Below are 14,366 nucleotides of genomic sequence, written 5' to 3' on the forward strand. Positions count from 1 at the left end.
CTAAGACAATCCCTGATCTTACTATCAATAAATAGCCAATATCCAGTTAAATCGAACCGTTTAAGAAGCATTGTAGTTTTGTATCAACTTCTTGAATAATATCTAGAGCATTCTTTAAAACAGGTCTGTGCCAACACAGATAATAAATTTATTATGGCTATGACCTAATATTGGAAATAACTTTATTTTGACGTAATTAAATCACCTCACTGAATATGTATACTTAGATAATTCAATATGCATTTTAGGAAGTATATTTGTTTTATACGTTGTTTATTTTTATGTATCCGTATTAATTGCATGCCATTATCTTAAATCTGAGTACTTCCTCAAATATAGGCGTGTTTTAATAAGATATTTTAGCTCTCTTGATACAGATTCCAAAACCTACAATCGCAACTGTCTATAGATATGTATATCAACATCTTATGATTAAGTGTTCCCCTTGTTCCTTCTCAATATCTTGTCTTTTACCATAACGTACCTACTTGCACCGCAGTTAATGGGTTTTTGGGTCGTATGCATGAGATTCCCAAATACTTTATAGGCTAAATACTGCTCATTTGTATGCATGAGTGAAAATGTAATCCGTTGGTTAGCGACGTCACGATGTGACGTCGTAATGTGTCATGGCGTCCATATAATGGCAAACTTATAAAATGTCATTCCCCGATCATTAATTTAAAATTTTGAAATTGTAAATGTGTCTGAAAGTGTGCGAACGGTACCATATAAATTTAATAATTATAAATGAATAATTATTATGAACTTTAAATAATTTATCAGTTATTTTATCACATTTATTTTATAATTCTACTGTACGAAAAGATAGAGTATTCAAAGTAAACATTTCCATTTGATGGCAATACCTACAGTTATAGTATGACTAACTTCACATCAATCACTTCTATTATGAGATGACAAAACGGAATAAGAATAAATGAATGAATGAAAATGAATAAAGAGCACGACTAGGAACTGTTTTAAAGTTCGAAAATGTTTTACAGAGTCTACAAAATGAACGAGAGCCTCAAGCAAACGTTTGTTGTAATGAATGCATTATTAAAATGACATTTGAAAGTGACATATAAAGTAGCCATTTTGAATAACGTGTGACGTCAGATTGCTTACGTCACAAACAGTGCTATACGCTATATGGTGTAAAATCGGTTAAATAGCTTATAAAGAATTTGGGAATCTCATACAACCCTTTGACGTTATTCAATGTCCATCGGTAATACTTACATTATTACTGCGCCCTTAAAAACAGGCCACCATTAACATTTTACTCCGCAAAATATAACATAATAGCACCTACACACGTGAATGGTATTTGCACCAATAGTGAGTATTTTAAACTTTCGTGACAATAACTGTTAACTCCTGTCTTACTGACTGTCTCTCCAATCTCATTCTTCAAGATCGAGACGCGATGTCGTCATTTAATGGTACTTGACTCGTCGTAAAAATTGGTTAACCTCAAAATGAGTTTCTTTGCGGTGTAGTTCATTTTTTTGACGGCAAGTTTGCCACTATTCTTCTACTGCGCAGAAACAGATCGAAAAAATCCCAACTGTCGCTTGAAAATTCATAAGCTTCCGAACTTTTTTGATCATGCAAGCTATATTGCAACTTGCATGATAATACATGTTTACACGTGCATTTTATTGTATTGCATTATATATGTTATTTTATTGCAGCAGAAAATCCATGCACCTGTAAACGGGGTATAATGTTTCCATGCATAAATGTATTCAAAACGAGGTAAGTTTTAATACCTATGCCAATATTCCAACTTGTATTTATAGTGGTATGACAAATTGACTTATTCCCATATTCTCAGGGTTTGACTCTTATATTAACTTAATCTGCATAACTAACTATTTCATTATTTCATACCATTTCTATACTATGAACGATTCATTTGTTTATTATTTACTACATCTACGTATATTTCATTTATTTTGTGAAACAATAAGTATAAGAATTATAATAAAAACTAACTGCCTGGACTTACCAAGCTGCCCAGTTCCGGGAAGGCATATCTTAGATACCAGACAATGCTATCCAATGGTGAGATCTGTTAATATTATGTTAATACCTGAGTTATTAATTTTGTTTTGGCCTGTGAACGAGTACACTCGAATTTAACGCTTGCCCGGTCTATATTATTTGTCATCATCATCACCCGGGGTTGATCTACTGCTAGACGAAGGCCTTCCCTAACCCTCTCTACTTTTTTCGGGCCCTAGCTCTTTACTGCCATGTACATCCACCGAACTTCATGAGCTCGTCTACACAACGGATTATAAGGTGCCTCTGGGGGTATTTCGATACGGGTTTGCGATGTAATAGAGTTCGCTAAAAACCTCAAATGGAAATGGTCTGGACACATAGCTCAAAGAAAGGACAAATCTAGTCATCGATTCGTGTCCAAGAGGTACAAAACGTCCGCAATGTAGACCTAGAGGCCACTGGATCGATGAAAATGTTAAATTCTGCGGAAGTACGTGCCAACGCAACGCATATGACTGAGATAAGTGGAATCAGTTTGGAGACGCCTTTATCCAGCAAATTGATGATGATGATGACTTATACTTATATTTTTATCGTATATTTAAACAAAAATCTGTTAATTAACCTCTTCGTGAGGCATCCAAATCCACATCGGATTATAGATCCAATTAAAATATTTCCTGGGTATTACTTCCGTCTTGACATATTCATTTCTCTAATAAACAAAAACAATACATCAAAGTTCTAAGAAAATACAAATGTTTTTGTATTGTCATGATCTGTCCTGAAAAGCAATCATTAAAATCTCAATCCGGCTTCGAAAAAAAATATACTTACAGAAATAGTGTAACCATTACATAATAAATTGTGATCATTGATTGACAGTAGGCGGTACTTGCCTAACAATAATATACTGGCATAAATTATCGTTTATAATGTCATAGTAGAACAAGGATTTACTTTGATTTCAATAATTTTAAAATAAGATTTCAACGTAGGTTGTTTTAATGTTTTTGTTTTATTACAACTGGTGTTAAAATTAAATTGTACATTTCAGCGCCTTTTGATATTTTGTATTCGTCTAAATAACTGTTTTGTAATGATAGATTATTACTAATGTCTTATATTGAAGTAGGTACTATTTCGCTTTTTCATTATGAAATTATAAACAGTGAAGGATAATGTATAAATCAATAAGAGTATAAAAAAAATGGTGTGTGTACTTATGTACGCGCGTTAGACGTTATACTTCTTTGGCGTAACAAAACAAAAACAAAACTTGTGCTAAACTAAATTCTTTGACTAGCTCTTAATTATCTTGTTAAATTACACACTGAATAAAAAGGACCGCTTATTGGAACGCCGATAGTTTATTTCTATACACTACTCATTCGCTGCTGACTAGATAATGATTTTTTTACTACCACCTTTAAAATGCACGTTAATTACATCGATCGGCCGCCTGGTCATTACGCGCCAGGTGCGTCTTCAGCGTCCAAAGTATTAACTTATATTACTAAATTATATAATGGTTTCTCGTTGTTTTTATTTTTTACGTACCAAATGTCGGTTGCTTACGTAAGGAATTGCAAATGGCCGACAATAATAAATTCGCTGCCTAGGCAACGGAACAATTCTAAACTTTGATATTACACTGTATAATCGTCACGATTGCAGTATCATACTGTGGCATAACCGAACAATCGTGGTTCGAATCCAATCGAGTGCGTTTTTTTTCGTGTGAAAAAATAAATTATGTGTTACATATCACACGCCAAAACTACACTCTGATCTGATTTCCCAAACGCGCCAAAAGAAGTATAACTTCAAAATAAAGGACAATGCACAAATTAATAAGAGTTTTAGTAATAAAAATCTATGCGGTTTTACACGTTTGTCTTACTTACTTCTCCTTGTAACACTTAATCATTGGAATATAGAAGGCTTGTGCTATTTGTCATATAAAGCGTACACTATGTAGATCGTCCTTGGAGCGACGCTGCAGAGTTAGACAGATTTTATTTTAATTTTATACTTTTTGGGACTTTCATGCGATATATCCTGGGTATTGTTATATAAAAAGGGTCAAAATAAATACTACTGTTCTAAATTTTGATATTACTTGCTAAGGATGACGATATAAACATTATAGACCAACTGTTAAACTGTGTCTTAGGTATCTCTATCCCAAGCTTTCTCGGTCACAGTATAATGAAAAGAATATATAGTAAACATTTTGTAGCTACATACATTTACATTTTCATGTATGTAATATAAAATGAAGGCGCGGGCGACTTTTTTTACTACTTTTTTGGCCAACCGGCCTATTCGGGCCCTCTTATGCCCGAGCTCTCAGGCTAGAGCAGTGTCAGCCCCCCTTGTGAGGACCATGCCTTTGAAAGATGCTTATTAGAAAAATATGTGGCACCGGGCAGGACTCGAACCTACATCCTTTGGATTTCGCTAATGTGTTTTACTAATTCATCCACCTTCGCCCGCCTACTATGAAACTAACTAGTAATCATGCAACAAGCGCTTTACAATTTTGCTAATATTGTCGACTGGCTTTTGTGGTTGAATTAAAGTAACAATAATTGGTAATCCAAACCTACTCAATTAACTATTTTGTTAATTTTTGATTGAAAATTTATTATTGTAAAACACATCAGTATTGGGTGATTGAAGTACTTACGTTGTGAATTATATAAGTATGTTTTATATAAGTTAATTAAACACATATTATTTTTATAATGTAATATATTTTATTTTAAAAAAGTGTAAAAAAAATCACAAAAGAATAAAACCTAATTCAACTAGAAACAGATCAAGACAAGTTTAACATAATCAAAAATCAATGAAATGGATCCAAATAAAGCATTTCTACCTATTTATCTTATTTTAAAACAATAAGAGTGGTAACAAAATCATAACCAGTATCAGTCAATCAGTCAAATTACCAACGTCCATGGTGACCACCACGGGCTGCTGCCAGAGCGGCGAGGTGCTGAGCTTTGGCCTGAGCTACCTCGGGAGTATCTTGCGGCCCTTGGTGATAATGATTGGGAGCCCAAGTATTGTGAGCGGGAGTCCATCTGTGACTTCCGTGCGCGGCAGCACCATGAGCGGCAAAATGCGCAGCTTTTGCATGAGCAACTTCAGGTGTATCTACAACGCGACCGTCATGTCCAATTGGAGCCATACCATGATGGGTATACTGTCCTGGATAATATCCTGGATGTCCTCTTTGGTATTGTGACTGCGCTAATCCTTCTCCTCGCCATTGTCCATTGTGATGACCTCCGTGATTGTATGCGGCGTGGTTGTATGCTCCTTCGTTGTCGCCTGCATGGTTGTATGAACCATCATTGTACCCTCCGTTGTTGTGTGCTCCATGGTTATATGAACCGTCATTATGTCCGCCATTGTTATATGCTCCGTGGTTATATGACCCATCATCGTGTCCTCCATTGTGTTGATATTGGGCCTCGGCCAGTCCTTCACCTCTATATTGGCCATCGTGGTTGTGTCCTGAATACGCGGACGTGGAGACAATGGCGCCAAAGCACAGGAATGTTGTCAATAGCTGCAAAAATAAACAATCGTTTGATATGCTGGCAATATGGCTATAAAAAAGGGCTGTGTTATACAAAACAATTGCATGAAGTCATAAACAGTGGTGCCCAATACAAACTATATATGGGTGAAAATATTAAGTCAACTTGATAATAATTGAAAGATAAACCTGACGCTTTTTCTTCAATAAAATTGTAAATAATATATAGAGTAAGTAAACGTAGGCATGAAAAAATAATGAGAGATTATCACATGATAACTCGTGTCACATGATGATTTAATAAGCATTTCTTGTAACAACTATATGTTAAAATCGTTGTAATTTGATAAGATGCCCGTAGCTTAATTGGAAAAGCATACTGACGCGAATCCATTTTCTACAAAATGACTTTTTCTAGTATGTATATGAATGAGACGTTTTCAAATTATGTATAGGTAGCATGGCCCCCACAAGGGGGGGCTGACATGTCTCTAGCCTGGGGGCCCAGACTTAGGAGGGGTCCGGCATGGCAGGTCAACCAGTTAAGCGAGATATACACACACCACAAATTTGCTCTAATAGTAAAAATAATTTGCCTGGGGCGCTATTACATGGATAAAAGTTTATTTTATAATTACTTTTAGTGTGTTTCCTGACTAATAAAAATGACTATTTATCCAACATGGTGAAGTTTCACATATTACTTAGCTATCGCAAAAGGGGGTCGCGATCAGAGCTTCAAAATATGACGCTGAGCGCCGACAATTCAAGCGGATTTATTTAAAAATACCAAAAATCGCTATAAATATACATTTTACCCTTTATTTTACACGGAACCCAGTGGGTCTATTCTATACTTATCGAACACTAAATTGATAAATAGTATCAAACTTAGGGTAGGTTTGTATCAAAATATTAGCACTTATTGTAACAATTACACGAAGCTGGTTATTGTTGCAGTAAGTGCGATATTTTAACAGCAGCAAGATAGGTGCTGTTAAAATATAGCACTTATTGCAACAATAAAAACCAACTTCGTGTAATTGTTACAATAAGTGCTAATATTTTGATACAAACCTACCGTAAGTTTGATAATATTTATTACTTTATCACTTTAGCGGTCGATAAGCATAGAATAGACCCACTGGAGTTACTAGAGAGTTTTACCTTAGCGATAGGTTGGGGGGGCCGCTTCAGGATGTGGGGGCCATGATAGGTAGTCAATATATAGAATGTTACATTCGCAAATCATGTGTCTTATTCATTGAATAAAAAAATAGTTTATTAAAACATGATAACTTGTTTAAATCGTCTGATCATTTTTTCATTCATAAAAACATATTTCCATTTAAATACAAAAAGTGTTAAAGCTTTAAAAATATTATTTATGTATATCAGTGACAAAGGGCAGAGGTATACTGTAGAGATCTGATATAAAATAGTGAACATACTTGTCAGACATACTTATTTGTTGTCATTGAACTAATAATTACATTTCAATCATATAATATAATATCAAATAGCGATCTATTAAATTTACCTTTAAATGTCAAATTAAAATAATATTATGTAATATTTAAAGGGACTGAAGCTCTGTTTTTAACTATTACGTTATCTTAAAAACCACTGTGTTACAGATATTATAGAGTATTAACTATTAAGCTTATGTCCAAGGCCAAACGACATTATGCAAACGGAATGAGTTCATAAGAATGTGAACTCTGAATTATTGTGAATTGGTTAACCTGTTTTACTGTCGTGAATTTATTAGAAAGGTTAAGGGGCGGTAAAAAAACTATGTAATAAGATACCATTCAATCATTACAGATATAATTACAAGCTCATTGTCGGAAGAATAAGTGTGATTTGATATAAGTGACAGTATGTAGTCACGGTTATAAATTGATAATCATGAACTACATTGAAAGGCAGTTACGACGATTGTATACGGAGTAATTAATTAAATTAATTTTCTAAATATAAGCAAGGCAATTAAATGGCGCGAAATAAAAATAGATTGTTCTACTTTGAATAAATAAAACGACCAGGTTTTACACAAAATGAATCGGTGGATTTGGGCATAACGTGATAACTGTTTTTTTGGTCATTTTATGTTGAGTTTTACAAGATAAAAAGAACTTTTTATATACCACGTTTTTAAATTTTCTGTTGAATCATATAAACTTGATAATTCTATGTATTAATAATTTAGGACAAATAAGGCAATTGTCAACAAATCATTTTTTTGCTATTTTGCAACAAACAAACAAATATAGAATACTGAAATGTCATTTTGATTTCCATAGTAGCGCACGTATATAATAATAATTTAGTTGCTAGGACCACCCTCTTAGCAACCAATAATAGTGGATTGGAAATCCGAAATAACTTTTCATACAAAACAGAATTAACTGAAAATGAATTCAATTCTACTTAAAGATGGCTAAAAAAATGCATTGTCATCGTGTTCTGATATATTCTAAACGTTTCAAATGTCTAGCTAGTCGAGAAGTTAGTTTAAAATCGATTACAATATTTGTACTGGATAAACAACCACCGGATAAACAAGAATACGAGCTAAGAAAAATGTGGTAATAACCAGGTTCTACACAAAATAAATTGGTGTTAGTTGGACATAATATGATAACTGCTTTTTTGGTAATTTTATGTTGAGTAAAAATTAAGTCACTATGGTATTATCTTCCATTTGGTAATAACTTAATATCTATATTTCATTTTAAATGCTCAAAATGTTATGGTAATATTAAAGACAACAGTTAGTTTGATCAAAATATGATCAAAGACCTTACCATAGTTTGATCACTGACAATTAGTAACTTTAATCTCATTATTGTCATATTCTTTTTAAGTTATTTATTTTTAAATGTTGTCTCAATGTTAGACAAAAAAATGAACCGAGATTTATGTGGGCAATCATTGCCGACTCAAGTAGAAAGCCGATACATTCACAACGACTGGTCCTACTTTTTCCGCCCCTCCCGTTGTTGTCTATATATGAACTGTCATTGCCTGTCATTGTTCTATAGAGTGCTCATACTGATGCGTCTGTTGTGTTCACACAGGGAATGGTTTGATTCGAATAGATAAGTTACATGATAAATAATACACTAGCATTAACACACCTTCTACAAATATTATGCATAGATCCATGCTACTTATGTTTTGGAAATCAATATTACCACCGGTTTTTGTGTGAAGGACTAGTCTCACTTTGATAGCTGATGAATAAAAGGAATGTATATTATTTATAAATAACACTGATAGTTAATATATTTGATTTGAGAATTTTTTTATAACTCAATTTGAAACGAGAAAGGGCGAATCAATATGTCAAGCAATCTGATTTTGACAGCTGAAAAGTGGACCACTCGTTGCTTGTGCCAAAAGTTGTGCTCAGGTTTCATTAATCTAAAGATGACGGTGGGGCAATTCAAAGCTTACAATTATTGCTCTTATATAAATTCAACATTTTACAGTTAACAGGTTATGCCCAAACAACACCGAAATACTTGTCGTTTTCGAGGTGTACCACAACGACAAGTGTGGGTGACTTGAGTGAAACATTAGCAAGAGACTGTCTTCAATATGTCTATGTCGTGTTTTACGATTATTATATATATTGTTTGCCGTATTCCAAAAAGCCTCGACATATTATTTTTTGGACATTATACTTGGTAAAATGGGCAAATGGTGAATACTGATAAAATAAAGTAACCAAATTTATCCATATTTTTTACTAATATAGACACATAATCTGTTGTTAACTCCAAATACTTACATTATCAACATATCAACTTTTGGCAGCAATGCTATATGGTCATCTGTTTGCGATACAATAGGTGACGGTAAACTATGACATGCCCAACTGCATACGTATATGCAACGATGCAACGTTTGCTCCTCTATACCGCGTCGTAATATAAGTGAATATGCAAAAAGTCGATACCAGCTGTATTATTTGTGCAAATTTTAATAACAATATGAAATTTATGTGGGATTAGAAATTAGAACGTTATTGTGTTGAAATTCGTTCATTCAAGCGAACAATGAAAAATGAATAACTAAAATTACACTTAATCATAAACAGCTGTCATAAAATGTATTAATGTAAACAGGGATATTGGATTAATAAATGACTTGCTTTCCGTATTTGCAAGAGCATGTTTACATCCACGCATATCAAACTGTTTTGCCAGTTTTGTTCAAATAGAGTAATAAATACAATTTTATACATATTATATTAAATCTCTGAATGGTTCATTAAAATATTTCAATTTATTAGCAAATATAAATGAATAAAAATATTGATTGGTTTAACGATTAATTTTATTCGATTTTACATGTTTAATATTCTCAAATGAAGTTTCGTCAATCAATGACGTATTAGATTATGACGTCGTATCCGGAAAATTGTACGTATTCAGGTACCGGAAACAGAGATCATCTTCAACATTTATCGCCGAATTTGAGTTTACAACTGCCCGTAGAGGCCAGCGGCAATGTATCGAGGCATTTTCCAAAACTTTGAATTTGGAATAATATTGTTAAAAAATAAGGCGATTAGTTTCTAATTCGATAACGGCTACCAAATTAGTCATTCAATGAGCTGAAAATAAATTCTGATATAAATAGGAATGCAGATTATTAATGACTTTCGATGTCAGTGGGAAGTGCATTTGGTAACACAAACAAAAATGCTTGTTTACACGTACTTAAGTAATAGCATAAGCAAGCCCAAAAATGTAATACTTAACTAAAGTGACATTTAAATTAATGGCCCCACTAAACTACACCAGGTCTTAATCAGACGTATCATACGACCCTATGTTTTGGTGTAAAGCATCAGTATTTTTTATGGCTGGGAATGTCTCAGTTGTAGTTACCCAAGAATTAAGTCGCCATGAACTCAAGTGTGCTTTGACTGAATTAAAATGAGTTTAAGTAAAAATTAGCCATGAGAGATAGGAGCATTTAGAAAAAAAAAATTAAAAAAAAAATAAATAACAAAATTGCTGAACAATCTAAGTAAGTCAAGAAAATAACGTGTTTGGGCTTGTTTACATGGACGTAGTACTAATCATTAGTACTCGTTATTCTCAGTTATACTGATACGTAGTAATAGGACGAACACCAATGCTTATTACTAATTCTGCATGTTTACACGTCGTGGTATTAGTGCGAGTAGTGAGTACTAATCAGTCCGTGTAAATATACCTTTACATTATTGTGTATGTATCGTGTGTTTCATTTATATTAGAAGTATCTATGTCAGATTTACGCCATTTTGACTTATGTATCAAAATAAATAAATAATTAAATAAATAAATATAATCGAGATTTAGGAGCAAAAAGCGATGCAACCTGATAAACGCATAGTTCAATGTTTATTTCTATAATATCAATAATAAATGACACAACACAAAATACAAAACTCTTTGATTATCATAATAATGATATCAAACAATATATTTTTCCTGGCACTCGCCTATTTGTACTTAGGTGAAGTTTCTTTTTACTGTTTAACGGAATGATAAAATTCAGCACATGAGTATATCATGTTGAATTGAACAAGTAATTCCGATTTTATCAACTCAATAGAACTTCCGTTTCTTGCATCTGACCATTTTAAATTGTATATTAGTATATATTATCAAAATATTGTTTCGTCATATTTTACACTAAGAAATATATTAACACGAACACAAAAATATACACGCTCAATAATAAAGTGACCTAGCTCAAAATTTCAAGTTTTTGGGTTACAATGATAAACCGACTTAATACAACACAATCTACTGGGCTGAAATGTAAAATCATAGATTCTTTCAACGAAATAGTGAGATAACAACACATGGGTCTCTTTCACACTGACCGTTTTCATCACCTGCCTGCATATTAAAATGACTCACTACTGTTTATGGCGTTTTTCTAAAAAAAAAAAAAGTAAATTTAACATGAATATTTCATGATAAAGTGACTTATTCGTGCTTATGTCCCTTTTTTACAAAAAAAAATGTTTAAATGTGTTTATGCAGGTCGTTTTACAATTTACAACGTTCAAAACAACTTGGAATATTTTGTAATGAATTGACCTAATATAATAACTTTTTTTAAATACCTAAAAATAATTTTATCAACAATTACCGTTATTAAAATTACTTCAGTATTATATATCTTAATTTAACAAATTATCATTATAAGCAAAAAAAACTGTGGTGACATTTAAAATCATCCTAAAATCAATATTTAATTGAGAGAAGCCCCATGTGTAAATCTGTTTTTTGGTTCTCCTGGAAAATCGCATTTTTTGGATTAGGTCACTTTATTATTAAGCTTGCGATTTGTAGACATAAACTATTTAGATCTTGATATTTGTAGCGTAAAAAGTACCTAATATATTTGCTTAGCTTTGATAGTTATGTCACGAAAAAATACTACAGTATTTTACTTCATATAATACATTTTTAATGTGAAATTAACAATCGTATGTAGGTACTAATCAATTTACATTTTTAAAGTAGACATTTTTATATCCTTAGGTTTCAGATACACGAAATTATATTTTTGATTAAGTATGTTAGTTAATAAATATATGTCAACCTTACTTTTTGAACAACCTATTTACATTACCAAACGGAAGGTGTCTATGGTTCACGAGTTCATGGACACACTGCGGAATGCTCAGATAACAATGCCTTTATTTATTATATTTTATTATACGTTATAATAAAGTAGCCGGTCTAGAACAACAATTATTCTAGAATAAATATTCGTGACATGTACATTAGTTTGTTGGCATTCTGATTAATTGTTGTTTAGACTATAGCGACTTTTAATTGTTTAAACTGGACACGCAACACCTAAAATATTGCTCTGTAATTTATTAAAATTAATTGTTCATACTGTTTCCGTACTATGTCATAAATACTGCAAGGAATAAATTGCAATTAACACTTAAAATTGATTAAAAACATAAATGATCTTTTGTTCATTCAAGAGGTATGTCTGAACAATTTGTTGACTATGTAAAATTATGTCAATGACATCCACTGTCGTTTTATCCTAAAAATCAAAAGTTTTAAAAATGCAATAAATATTCTTTGAAGACAAGTACAAGTGTGTTAAAATTTGACTTATTATTCGACCATGTCCGATCCTAATAAGATCATAATATCGGCCTCAACCGAGTGGAGGCTTATATTAACAGAGCTTTGTTTTTACGAGAGATGGATGGCAGCCACTTACTCAACCTATTAGGTCCATATTCATACACAAATTGAAAAACAATATGTGTACTTGCCAAACCCATGATTCAAAACTGGGATCCACGATGCTATAGGCCAACGCTTAAGCCGCGCGGCCATCTTGGATGAAAATTTCAATTAGAAAGTTATTATTGCAATATCTTAATTTATGGTTACAAAAAATTATCACCACAAACTGAATTTTAAATAATACCTCAAAATTATAGTAATAAATCGTATGAATGGTTTGATCTGTTTCGAGGCACCTTTTTAACTCTTCTTTAATAGAACTAAAATTCAGATGTTTCATGTGAATTTTACGTATGACTGTGGCCTGTATTACAGAAAAGAGATGGCCACATAGCATTGAGATCAAAAATTTTTATATTCCAAGATTCAATAAAAACATTAATTCGATTTTGATTAATATCAAATATATAATGTATAATTTATGTACCTAATAACTGTCATTATTGTCTGATGTTTGATAGGTATGACTTGACACATACGAGCACATACCATAATTTTATATAAATATACACGATAGGTATTATTTTATTTCTAATTTACTTAACTACCTATTATCTTTTGAATTTCCATTATATTCGGATGGTTTTTATTACGTATTTATAATTGATCTCAATACTATACAGCCATCTATTTCCGATACAGCTCATGGTGAACAATAATACGATCAACTGTACGCGTACAAATTTCCGGACACTAAATTCAGTAGGTAACAAATTATGTATCCAATGTTATTTCAGTGCATTCTTAAAAAAAACAAAGAGAGGCTAGCCTGTTACCATTATAGGAATTCTTTATAGCACTTTTAATTGATAATATAAACAAAAAACACCACGTTTACATTCTGCTATTAAAAAAGAAATGTCTAGTTTTTTGTTAAATTCCTAAATAGGATATCGTATCGACATAAAGGAAATAAAATTCAAATCAACCTTGAATAGGCGAACGCGCTAAAATGTCGCGTTGCAAAATAAATTGTCTGATCTAATTTTCTACCTGTGATTGAGTACCCATTAGATGTTGTGTTATAATATAGAAATTTATTATTAAGATGAAGACATTGATTTTATTTTAATTATTAATGAAGCAATAATTAGTAAATTACTGACAGGTGTAATTCAGCGCTAAAATAACTAAAGAATATATATTCTACAACGTTTTTATTAGGTCGTATTGTTATTTTTGTTTGGTGGTTGTTTGTCCGGTACAAATCTTGCAATCGATTTTTAACTAACTTACCGACTAGCTAGACATTTGAAACTTTTAGAATATATCACAACACGATGCCAATGCATTTTTTTAATACTTTTAGCCACCTTTAGGCAGAATTGAAATCATTTTCAGTTAATTCTGTTTTGTATGAAAAGTTACTATTATTGGTTGCTAAGAGGGTGGTCCTAGCAACTAAATTATTATATACGTACGTTATTATGGAAATTAAAGTGACATTTCAGTATTCTATATTTGTTTGCTTGTTAAAAAAAAGCAAAATAATGATTTGTTGA

This window comes from Rhyacophila brunnea, unplaced genomic scaffold (assembly GCF_057557595.1).
Source record: "Rhyacophila brunnea isolate RB1 unplaced genomic scaffold, BYU_Rbru_1.0 scaffold_23, whole genome shotgun sequence".
Taxonomy (NCBI): Eukaryota; Metazoa; Arthropoda; class Insecta; order Trichoptera; family Rhyacophilidae; genus Rhyacophila; species Rhyacophila brunnea.